This window comes from Bubalus bubalis, chromosome 10 (genome assembly GCF_019923935.1).
Source record: "Bubalus bubalis isolate 160015118507 breed Murrah chromosome 10, NDDB_SH_1, whole genome shotgun sequence".
NCBI classification, from domain to species: Eukaryota; Metazoa; Chordata; class Mammalia; order Artiodactyla; family Bovidae; genus Bubalus; species Bubalus bubalis.
This window is the reverse complement of record NC_059166.1, coordinates 44360202-44373185: the sequence shown is the minus strand read 5'-3', so window position 1 is coordinate 44373185 and position 12984 is coordinate 44360202.

The window sequence follows — 12984 nt, the reverse complement described above, 5'->3', positions numbered from 1 at the left end:
ATTTTTAAATCACAAACCTTTTTATTAAACATGGAGGGAAATAAGTTGCGTTAAGTTAACCCTAGAGTTTTCAAAATGCAATTATTTCATATACAGCTCAGTCACAAAGTTCAATGAACTTTTCCCCCCAATCAGTTTTACTGAGGTGTGAGTGAGAGTGTGCAGCTTGATGAGTTTTGACAAACATGCCTCCACTACCATGAAGATATAGAATATACATCTTGTCCCCCAAAGTGCCTTCATTCTCCTTGTGATCAATGCCCACCAACCCTGACAACCACAGCTCTGCTCTATGTCACTAAGGTTTTGCATTTTCTAGTTGTTTATATAAGTGGAATCACACAGTAGTTAGTCTTTTTTGTCCAGCGTCTTCCACTTAGCCTGTTGCTTTCGAGATTCATCCTCTGTTGTTGCGTCTTTCAGCAGTTAACTCCTTTTTATTGCTAAGCACTATTCCATTGTGTGGATATATCATAATTGGTTTATCCATCCAGCAGCTGACGGACATTTGGGTTGTTCCTAGTTTAGGCCTATTGTGGACAAAACTTCTATGAACATCCAGGTACAGGTCTTGGTGCTGGACATAGCTTTCCTTTCTCCTGGGTAAATACCTCTAGGTCAGAGTGGTGAATATGAAAAGGGAAAGCATTAGTTGCTCTGTCGTGTCTGACTCTTTGTGACCCCATAGACTGTAGCCTACCATGCTCCTCTGTCCATGGGATTCTTCAGGCAGAAAACTAAAGTAGGTTGCCATTTCCTTCTCCAGGGGGTCTTCCCGATCCAGGGATTGGAGCCAGGTCTCCTGCATTTCAAGCAGATTCAGAGCCACCAGGGAGAAGGCAATGGCACCCCACTCCACTACTCTTGCCTGCAAAATCCCATGGACAGAGGAGCCTGGTAGGCTGCAGTCCATGGGGTCACTAACAGTCTGAAACGACTGAGTGACTTCACTTTCATTTTCCACTTTCATGCATTGGAGAAGGAAACGGCAACCCACTCCAGTGTTCTTGCCTGGAGAATCCCAGAGACAGGGACAGGAGAATCCCAGAGAATCCCTGCCATCTATGGGATCAAACAGAGTCGGACATGACTGAAGTGATTTAGCAGCAGCAGCAGCAGCAGAGCCACCAGGAAAGCCAGGACTTGCATGGTGAATATATCAGTTCAGTTCAGTTACTCAGTCATGTCCAACTCTTTGTAACCCCATGGACTGCAGCACTCCAGGCTTCCCTGTCCATCACCAACTCCCGGAGCCTACTCAAACTCATGTCCATCACATTAGTGATGCCATCCAACCATCTCATCCAATGTCGTCCCCTTCTCTTATGCATTCAATCTTTCCCAGCATCGTGGTCTTTTCCAATGAGTTAGTTCTTCACATCAGGTGGCCAAAGTATTGGAGTTTCAGCTTCAGCATCAGTCCTTCCAATGAATATTTAGGACTGATTTCTTTTAGGATGGATTGGTTTGATCTCCAAGGGACTCTCAAGAGTCTTCTCCAACACCACCATTCAAAAGCATCAATTCTTTGGTGCTCAGCTTTCTTTATAGTCCAACTCTCACATCCATACATGACAACTGGAAAAACCACAGGTTTGACTAGACAGACCTTTGTTGGTAATGTCTCTGCTTTTTAATATGCTGTCTAGGTTGGTCATAACTTTCTTTCTAAGGAGTAAGCGTCTTTTAATTTCATGGCTGAAGTCACCATCTTCAGTAATTTTGGAGCCCAAGAAAATAAACTCTGTTACTGTTTCCATTGTTTCCCCATATATTTGCCATGAAGTGCTGGGACTGGAAGCCATGATCTTATTTTTCTGAATGTTGAGTTTTAAGCCAACTTTTTTACTCTCCTCTTTCACTTTCATCAAGAGGCTCTTTAGTTCTTCTTAGCTTTCTGCCTTGAGGGTGGTGTCATCTGCATATCTGAGATTATTGATATTTCTCCTGGCAATCTTGATTCCAGCTTGTGCTTCATCCAGCCCAGCATTTTGCATGATGCACTCTGCATATAAGTAAAATAAGCAGGATGACAATATACAGCCTTGACATACTCCTTTCCCATTTGGAGCCAGTCTGTTGTTCTATGCCCATAATAAGTGTATATTTAACTTTATAAGAAACCATCAGACAGTTTCTCTGAAAGTGTCTATGTCATTTTGCATTTCCACCAGTAGATTACGAAAGTTCTAGTTGCTTCATAGTTTCACCAAAACTTGATACTGTTAGTTCTTCTCATGTTCGCCACTCCCCTGTGGGTGTAGCAGTATTTTGCCACTTTAATTTGCATACGTAACCGTGAACTTCCAGATGTTCAAGCTGGTTTTAGAAAAGGCAGAGGAACCAGAGATCAAATTGCTAACATCCGCTGGATCATCAAAAAAGCAAGAGAGTTCCAGAAAAACATCTATTTCTGCTTTATTGACTATGCCAAAGCCTTTGACTGTGTGGATTACAATAAACTGGAAAATTCTGAAAGAGATGGGAATACCAGACCACCTAACCTGCCTCTCGAGAAACCTATATGCAGCTCAGGAAGCAACAGTTAGAACTGGATACGGAACAACAGACTGGTTCCAAATAGGAAAAGGAGTACGTCAAGGCTGTATATTGTCACCCTGCTTATTTAACTTGTATGTAGAGTACATCATGAGAAACGCTGGGCTGGAAGAACCACAAGCTGGAATCAAGATTGCCGGGAGAAATATCAATAACCTCAGATATGCAGATGACACCACCCTTATGGCAGAAACTGAAGAGGAACTAAAAAGCCCCTTGATGAAAGTGAAAAAGGAGAGTGAAAAAGTTGGCATAAAGCTCAACATTCAGAAAACTAAGATCATGGCATCTGGTCCCATCACTTCATGGGAAACAGATAGGGAAACAGTGGAAACAGTGTCAGACTTTATTTTTCTGGGCTCCAAATCACTACAGATGGTGACTGCAGCCATGAAATTAAAAGACGCTTACTCCTTGGAAGGAAAGTTATGACCAACCTAGATAGCATATTCAAAAGCAGAGACATTCCTTTGCCAACAAAGGTCCGTCTAGTCAAGGCTATGGTTTTTCCAGTGGTCATGTATGGATGTGAGAGTTGGACTGTGAAGAAAGCTGGGCACTGAAGAACTGATGCTTTTGAATGTGGTGTTGGAGAAGACTCGTGAGAGTCCTTTGGACTGCAAGGAGATCCAACCAGTCCATTCTGAAAGAGATCAGCCCTGGGATTTCTTTGGAAGGAATGATGCTAAAGCTGAAACTCCAGTACTTTGGCCACCTCATGCGAAGAGTTGACTCATTGGAAAAGACTCTGATGCTGGGAGGGATTGGGGGCAGGAGGAGAAGGGGATGACAGAGGATGAGATGGCTGGATGGCATCACTGACTCGATGGACGTGAGTCTCCGTGAACTCCGGGAGTTGATGATGGACAGGGAGGCCTGGCGTGCTGCAATTCATGGGGTCGCAAAGAGTCGGACACGACTGAGCAACTGAACTGAACTGACTGAATGTCTAATGATTCAAACATCTTTATTTTCCGATTGGTCATTCATGTATCTCCTTTAATTAGCAACTCTTTACAATGGTTTTACAATAAAACCTCACTTTAAACATCAGTGAACTCAGGTCAAGAAAAGAAAATACATGCACTCACATTTATGCCACAGAGCTCCTGAGACAATGTCCTCAAGAAAGAAATGAGAGGTTTTATTAAACAGTTAAGAAAACTGGTATGTGTGAATTTCCACAAATACATTTGCTAGTCTACTTAATAGAGAGATAGAGATTTGGCAGCTTCCCTGGTGGCTCAGTGCTAAAGAATCCGCCTGCCGATGCAGGTTTGATCCCTGGTCCTGGAGGATCCCACATGCCATGGAGCAACTAAAACTCTGCACTGCAACCACTGACCCCACCCCCGCTCTAGAGCCCAGGAACCACAACAATGGAGCCCTCATGCCTTACAGCCCGTGCTCAGCAACCAGAGAAGGCACTGCAATGAGAAGCCTGAGCAACACAACTATGGAGTAGCCCCCGCTCATCACACCTAGAAAAAAGCACGCACAACAACTAAGACCCAGCCCAGACAAAAAAGTTAAAAAGAGATTTTTTTTTAAACACAATAGTGTAATTTTCAAATGAGAAAAAAAATCAAAACCTAAATTAAAGAAGGGAAAGAAAATACTTTAGAATGTTGACTGACAGTTTTAAACAATATCAGCTTTGGGTCAGATTGTGATATAAAGAGAATATAGTATGGTGGGTTACAGCGCTGGTGATAAAGCCAGCCTGGATTCAGTCCTGGCTCTGGCACACGTGTGCTGATAAGCCAGGTCGCTGAGCTCTCGAGTCCAATGTCTTTAGGTATAAAATGAAAATGATAATAACTACTGCAAAGGTTTGTTGAAATAACACATGTAAAGTGTTTAGAATGGTATCTGGCATGTATTAAGTGTAATGTAATAAATATTAGACATTGTTACTCTGTTGATGATATTATTATATACACTCTTGAAAGCATGAGATTGAAATGTGTAGCCACCAAGCTAAACAAACAAACACGAGATTTGCTCTATAAATAGACCCTTTACAAGATTGACACTTGAGATCAATCCAGGTCACCACTGCTGGAGTGAGGTCTATTTTCCACCTCAGAGCACGTTTAAGGAGGACTCATTTCTGCAAAATCATCTCCTGTAATCTGCTAGATGAACTGTCCTCCTTTCTGAGAGGAAGACGTCACCTCTTCCAGTACTAAGAAAGAAGACTATGGTTTCCTGAAAACAAAACCATAATTTGATCTTCTTCAACCCCAGTAATTAGCTAGTGGCTCAAAAGGAGTTTCTTTGTAAGACATTCTGTATATGAGGCCAATCACTTGCTAGAACAGCAGCTTCTAACCATAGGTAAAAATAAAAAATTATTATAAGTTATTATGAATAAATCATAATTAATTATGCTTTTACTTTCAATTTTTATTGAAATATAGAAGATTTACAATGTGTTAATTTCAGATGTATAGCAATGTGATTTAGTTATACATATATGTGTAAATGTATATATTCTTTTTTTACATTCTCTTCCATTATTACTAGATATTGAGTACAGTTCCCTGTGCTATACAGTAGGTCCTTCTTAATTATCTATTTTATGTATAGTAATATGTATACTTTAATCCCAGGCTCCTAGTTTATCCCACCCCCTCTTTCCCTTTTGGTAACCATAAGTTTGTTTCATATGTCTCTGTGAATCTATTTCTATTCTGTAAATAAGTTAATTTGTATCCTTTCTTTTAAGTTACCACATATAAGCAATATCATATGACATTTATCTTTCTCTGTCTGACTTACTTCACTTAGTATGATAATCTCTAGGTCCATCCATGTTACTGCAAATTGCATTATTACATTCTTTTGTATGACTAATAGTCCATTGCATATATGTACCACATCTTCTTTGTCCATTCATCTGTTGATGGACACTTGGCACCAATAATTTGATATTGTATTTAAATTAATATTTCAGTAATAATTTCATTTTCTACCTACTTGTGGAAAATAGTACATAGCCATGAAATTAAAAGACACTTACTCCTTGGAAGGAAAGTTATGACCAACCTAGATAGCATATTCAAAAGCAGAGACATTACTTTGCCAACATAAGTTCGTCTAGTCAAGGCTATGGTTTTTCCTGTGGTCATGTATGGATGTGAGAGTTGGACTGTGAAGAAGGCTGAGCGCCGAAGAATTGATGCTTTTGAATCAATTGTGGTGTTGGAGAAGACTGTTGAGAGTCCCTTGGACTGCAAGGAGATCCAACCAGTCCATTCTGAAAGAGATCAGCCCTGGGATTTCTTTGGAAGGAATGATGCTAAAGCTGAAACTCCAGTACTTTGGCCACCTCATGCGAAGAGTTGACTCATTGGAAAAGACTCTGATGCTGGGAGGGATTGGGGGCAGGAGGAGAAGGGGACGACAGAGGATGAGATGGCTGGATGGCATCACTGACTCGATGGATGTGAGTCTGAGTAAACTCCGGGAGTTGATGATGGACAGGGAGGCCTGGCATGCTGCGATTCATGGGGTGGCAAAGAGTCGGACACGACTGAGCGACTGATCTGATCTGATGTAGGACATTAAATCAAATAAAAATGTTTGCTGAGGACACTTGCAATCACTCCAAGTGCCCCTCAAGGTCTGAGGCTCCCAGATGGGGGGACCTCTATAACAGAACATACATGCAGATTTTCTCAACCTTGCCTCCCCCCATCTTGTGTCCAGAGACATCTTCCTGCCCTAAGATTATAACAATTTCCCCAAATGTTTTGTGTTTATCATGCAGAATGTATGTATAGCACATAAACAATTTTAAAGACCTCCAAGCCCAGGAGAGACCATCCAATTTCTTCAAATACTGAACTGTTCTCTTGACTGTGTTTTCTAGTATCTTCCTTCTGATTCTAGCAGGATCCTTTCTGTAACTGGTCTTTACTGCATTCTGTGGGGATGCAGAATGGAGAGACAGTTTCAACTTACTCAGCAAAAGTCCTCCAAGTCCTGAACTCTTTTCTTCTGCATGACCAAGATGAGACTTCTTTTCTGTAGAGATAACAGGTGCATCCGTACAGGTGTGAGTCCCTTGCAGGCCCCTAGGAGAAGCTCTGTGTTGTGGGTTCAGGTGTCATCCATTCACCTACTCTTCACACAATGGTAGAAAACCAACATCATTAACACAGGCAGGGAGGTGAGTCTGCAACAAACTGTTCTTAAGCATCAAAGACCAACTGATCGTTTGCCTTTTTAGTGAATTCCAAAAATCTGGAGTCATTTGAGTCCAAAGGGGGAGCTTATGAGAGTAGCGGTGGGGCAGGGGGAGCAAGGGAAAAATAGAATCAACTAAAAATATGCCTTCAGTGCTTGTGCTGCTCATTAGACCAGCACTGAAGCAGTACTGGTATGGACTGAATAACTGAGACTTTTTATAAGTAACTGAAGAGCTATAAAAAGCGTAGCATTTAAGAAAACAACAAACAGCTGTGTCGAATGAGCAAGAAAACTCTAAAGAAAGAGCCTGTCTGGGTGGCAAGAGGTCACACTGCTTCATGAGGAAGTACTAAAACATCATCAACATTTGCTACCTCAGTGTGTTTTCCTGGCTGGTCATACTACTCTTCCTTCCTCAGCCCCACTTCCCTATTGAAATAGAAAAACAAATGCATGTCACCAGAATGCTCAGCAATATTTCCTGGAAACAGCATTTCTCTTCTGTGCATCTAACCGTGGGTTAGGCAGTGGTACCCATGAGGGGTTCCAGATCAGCAGGGTGAATGAACACCTTGTGCATTCAGGCTGAGCCTCACTGCCCTGGGACCCTGGGGCTTAGCTCACATGTGTCTGAGGTCCTGCACACAGCTGCCCTTTACTTTAACGGAAAATGCCATCTGCAGGTACCACAGCTAGCAAAAGGCAGCCCTAACCCTCCCTGCTTCCTCTGGTAATTAGCCACAAACTCAATAATGAGGCAATTACCAGTGGGCGGCAGCATGGTAAGGTGATCAAATACATGGGCTTGGGGCTCTGATTTCCAAGTCCAGCACTTACCCCTGGGTTGCCTTGAGAAGTTAGCTAACCTCACTGCACTCTGCTTGCCTTTACAGTAATTAGTAAGTCAAGCAAAGTTCTCTTCCCATGTCCTTCAGCTGAGCCTCAGGTGGACTTTTTAGACAATGGTCTACGATGACTCTAAGAGGGCAGACTGACTTCTTCCCTAATTTCCAAGTTTTAGACACTTTTTCTTAATGGTACATAGTAAGTGTTGCTGCTACTGCTAAGTCACATCAGTCATGTCTGACTCTGTGCGACCCCATAGATGGCAGCCCACCAGGCTCCCCCGTCCCTGGGATTCTCCAGGCAAGAACACTGGAGTGGGTTGCCATTTCCTTCTCCAGTGCAGGAAAGTGAAAAGTGAAAGTGAAGTCGCTCAGTCGTGTCTGACTCTTAGCGACCCCATGGACTGCAGCCTACCAGGCTCCTCCATCCATGGGATTTTCCAGGCAAGCGTACTGGAGTGGGGTGCCGTTGCCTTCTCTGATAGTAAGTGTTAGTTGGGACAAATAGAAACTGAATAGTGGGTACAGATGGACCTATTTCCAGGGCAGGAATAGAGATGCAGATGTAGAGAATGGACATGCGGGCACGAGGGTAGGGGGCAGTGGGGGGAAGGGTAGAACAAACTGCTAGAGTATACTGACATATACACACTAGATGGTGGGAAGCTGCTGGGCTTCCCACAGGGAGCTCAGCTTGGTGCTCCATGATGACCTAGATGGGTGGGATGGGAGGTCCAAGAAAGTGAGAATATATGTATACATACAGCTGATTCACTTCACTGTAAGCAAAAAACTAACACAACGTTGAAGAATTATATTCCAATTAAAAATAAATAAAATGCATTACATTTTGTAATTTCTAAAGAAAGTGAATAGGAAAATGATAGACCTAGATCCAATCATATCAATAATTACATTCAATTTTAAGTGGACTTTATTTAGAAAACAGGTGGTCAGAGCACAGAAAAAGTAAAACCCAACTAGGTATTGCCTATATAAGATATACCTTAATCATAAAGGATTCAGATCAGTTGAAAGGAATTGGATGGAAAAAGTATGCCAACAGTAAGCAAAAGAAGACTAGAGCAGCTATAATGATATTAGATAAAGTAGACTTCATTACAAATAACTGGTCATAGGAAAAGAAGAACTCATAATTCAACGGAAAGATATAATAATTATAAATACCTATGTACCCAATAACAGAGCTTAAAATCAGTTCAGTTCAGTTCAGTCGAGAGCTTAAAATACATGAAATAAAATAGGCAATTAAAGGGAGAAATAGAAAATTCTACAATCATAGCTGGAGGTTTTAACACACACATCCACAGCCATTGGTAGAATAGCTACACCAAAAAAAAAAAAAAATCCATAAAAATGTAGAGGATCTGACCTAACTATTAACAAATATCAGTTATAGTTTTCTCTTCCTTCCATTCACATTTTCAGTCCGTTGCAAAGCTGCCAGTTCTGGCTCCCCGCCCCCTAGCAAGCAAGCCACTCAGGCCTTTGTCCCTTCAGAAGGCAGAGAAATGTGGATGGCATTATGCTTGGAGAAGCTTTTCAAAACTTAGTCTGCAGAGAACCTTCTGAATGCTGTAAGGTGGCTACATTTTTTTTTTTTCCCCTCCTCAGACTGTTTTATATGAACCAAGTCTAGAATCACCAGTCTGTTCCCACAGCCATCCTGCCATCTGCTAAGCTTGACAGCCATTGCTGGAGCTCTCAGAATCCTTCCCTAAGATATCTGCAGTGTAGCCACAACAGATGTTTAACCATCACATTCCATACATGCTGCCTAGGGCAGGACCTCCCTCCATATGAGGACAGTGCTGGAGGTCATGTGGAACATTAAAATCTTTTGAAAGTGTCCACAGCAAAAGAATTTACACTTTGGCTCTGCCCCTTAGGTGAACTCTAAACAAATACAGCCCTCATTTATCTTTATATCTATTAGCAATTACTCAGATAAAATTGAAGATTGTATTTGAAAGAAAAAAAAAAATAAATGACAAAAACATTGTCCTTTCGAAAACTGTGAAAGATAAGGTTGCACCTTAGAAATATTTGCTCCGGTTTCTTTTCTGCCCAAGGCTGCTGTTACCTGGCAGCATTCCATTCCATGGAGTGTCTCCAGAGTAAGATATGTGTAATCCAAGGGCCTTATTATTCCAGCTGAACTGAGCAAAAACTTCCCCAAATAAGCAACTGATTTTTTATTCACCTGAGGACACGGACCTCAGGTAGACCAAGTTTCAGTTAAAAAGTCTGCATGCAGAGAATAAGGCATTTCCAAAGTTTGTGGATTTCACATGTGTTGGCATCTCTAACCACCATAAATCTATCCAGCATTCCATTCATCCCAACAGCCCTTGCTATGCCAAGGCCACGATTAAGGGTAGACAAAGTCTAGGGAATATGGATGTGAAACAAGAAGGGAACTTTGCAAAGGTTTTCTTGAAGACCATAATTTAAATAGCCCATTCAGTCATAGATAATGGCATTAATGGAGGTGGAGAAACCATTTCTGAATAATAAAGTCTTCTCTTTTCAGGATGTGCTTCCAACACAGCATAGCTCCCTGAGAGAAGAGTCTACTACTTTTCAAGCCCTTTTACCTCCAATCCCATTGGCAACTTTGGTGCAAGCATGCTAAGTCATTTAAGTTGTGTCCAACTCTTTATGACCCTGTGGACTGTAGCCCACCAGGCTCCTCTGTCATGCAATTCTCCAGGCAAGAATACTGGAGTGGGTTACCATGCCCTCCTCCAGAGTATCTTCCCAACCTAATGATCGAACCCACGTCTCTTAGGAACAGCCTGATTGGCAGGTGGGTTCTTTACCACCAGCACCACTGGGAAGCCCAGTAACTTCCATGTTCTCTCCTTAAAGAACACTCCTAGCACTTCAAATGGCAGCACCAAAACTCAGCTGCAGAAGTCTTGGCCACTTGATCACAAGATCTTTTCCCCCTTTAGGATCCTGTTCACCTGGACTCTTCCTCATGATAAAGCCTGTTAAAAAGGGACAAAATTATAAGAGTATCCCCTTCTTCAACAGAGTAGTCTTTGCTAACCAAACAGAGAGTCTGGTTCATTCCATGATTAATCTTTTCAATGCTCTGCAAGGACAAATAGGTAACAAGCACGAGGGTAAAGCATTTCCACAAACACATTTTTTACTGGAACTTGTCCTTTTGCAAAGCTCTTCTGCCAGATTCCATTAGGAAATTGCAAGCAGATTCATACATCCAAGTGCTTCTCTCTCTTTCCTTCTCATAAATATATAGACATCACGTGGCAGGGAGGGGGAGGACACTGAGTCTCTTGCATGGCATACCCTGCACAGCAGACGTGCAGGCAAATGCGAATACTCAACACGGCGGTGCGTGCATATATGCATATGAATATATATCATGTTATTACTCCTTGGCAATGAGATTCCAAGTAGCTACAGAAAGGGGAGGGAAAAGTTATAATCAATACAGCTGCACTTCAGAATGTCAACTGAAAGCAGACAATGATAAGAAGATGGGCAGCCTGTCCCTAGCAACATGAAAATAAGAGCCAGGACCACCTAAGGATTGATTAGGGACTGGGCCAAATTCCAGCCCTAAACTCATCACAAATTATGCTAAGAGCTCCCCAGGGAAGGCTCCAATTGGTATTTTTGAGCTACACATCCCATTCTTTTGATATAGACATCAGGACTGCCTGGGAGACTATCAGAGAATGAAAAGGCAAAGCAAAAAAAAAAAAAATTGGGGAAGAGTTGTGCTCCCATCCAAATGCTTTCAAGCTTCCAGAGAAATCCTTCAGCTTCTTTCAGGCAAGCTGAAATTATTATTCCACTTTGTCATTCAGGTCCCTAATGAAGGGCACAGCCACCCCATAGAAAGGTAAAGAGAACTGTACATGAACATGTCAGTGGGCAAGTAGGAAGGGTGCAGCCTGGCAGAGGCTTCTAGCTGAAATGGGAGAAGTCCCTCCAAATCTATTTTTCAGGCAGTGTACTTTAAGATTTTTTTTTTTCCTTCTTCTTCCAGGAACACTTAGGTCCTGTCTTTTTGTAGACAGAGACATACACTTAATCGTAAGCATATTGTATGAAAGAAAAATGTATAGACCTTCTAGACCCCCAAATATATAGCAACGGTTCCAATTTTCATTACCAGAAATAACCAGAGGAAATGAGAAGCAGGTGTGGGAAGGCTTTTCTGAGTGATGCCAGGGCTTCATTTTAATTCAGTCCTGTATGGTCTGCCGCTGCCTCCCTGCCCTGATGCTCACATGCTCAGAGGTCAGGCTATTTAAATCAGCCCAATACACTCAAACGTGTTTCTTTCAGATCCCAGCTCTACATGGTTTACCAACAGAATACTGCACCAACTTCTGGCAGAAGCATCACTGTACCTCTTAGGAAATAGAGGCTCTTCTTAGGTGACATGAAATCTTTGGGGGCATAGCTTTGAGGAGCTCAGAACTTATCCAAGGAGAAGCGCTCATACATAAAGCATGGAACTACTTTTGGGTGGGTGGTAGAAATATAAAACAAGTTCCATAGTTCTTCTATTGGTAAACTAAATTTTAATGGAGTATGGAATATGGGGCTTGTTGTTATTGGGAACTGTTCAGATCACATCAATTTCTGATAATGAACTTGTTTGAGGGCAACCACCTGGAAAAGAGGAAAGTTGACGTAGATCTGAGGGTCTATTTTTTTTTTCCTTTTCATAAATAACCCACATTTGCTTCTTTTATGTCCTTTAGGCAGCCCTTTTAATTCTTTGAAAATTTAGCATTGCCCACAAATTAAAAAGACATTAGCATCTGCTTTGAATGTATCTATCAGAAACCAAGGCCCACAGAGAAAGAATAACAGCTCATTTACTGGACAGGATTCCCCTGCAAGTGCCTGTTGTAGGACAACTCTATGTTAGTTTACAGCCCAGCTCTGAGATGACCACATGTGGCAATTTCAGAAAAGAAAGGGAGGGTCAGGAATAGGCTCAAGCCCTGATTCTGCCACTTCCTGGTGGCTGACCTTTGATGAGTGACTTAACCTCTATAGAACTTAATTTCCTAATCTATAAAATGAGGGGTTGAAATAGAAGATTTCCAAGGTCACTTTCTGTTATAAAATTTTATGCTTCTAAGTATCCAGCCCTCTTGAAAAAAAGCATATCTGGCTGTGCTTGTATGAATTCACTACACTTCTCACTCTAATGAGCTAAGAAAGATCTTAAAGTGACAAACTATTATATCTGATGGTAAATGTGTAGCCATGACCTTAATGAATGAATTTGCTCATAATTCAGCTCCATGGACGGGTCAGAGGCACAACAGTGGTCGTCAGCTATGGTAGACTGTTTGGGGGCCAAGCC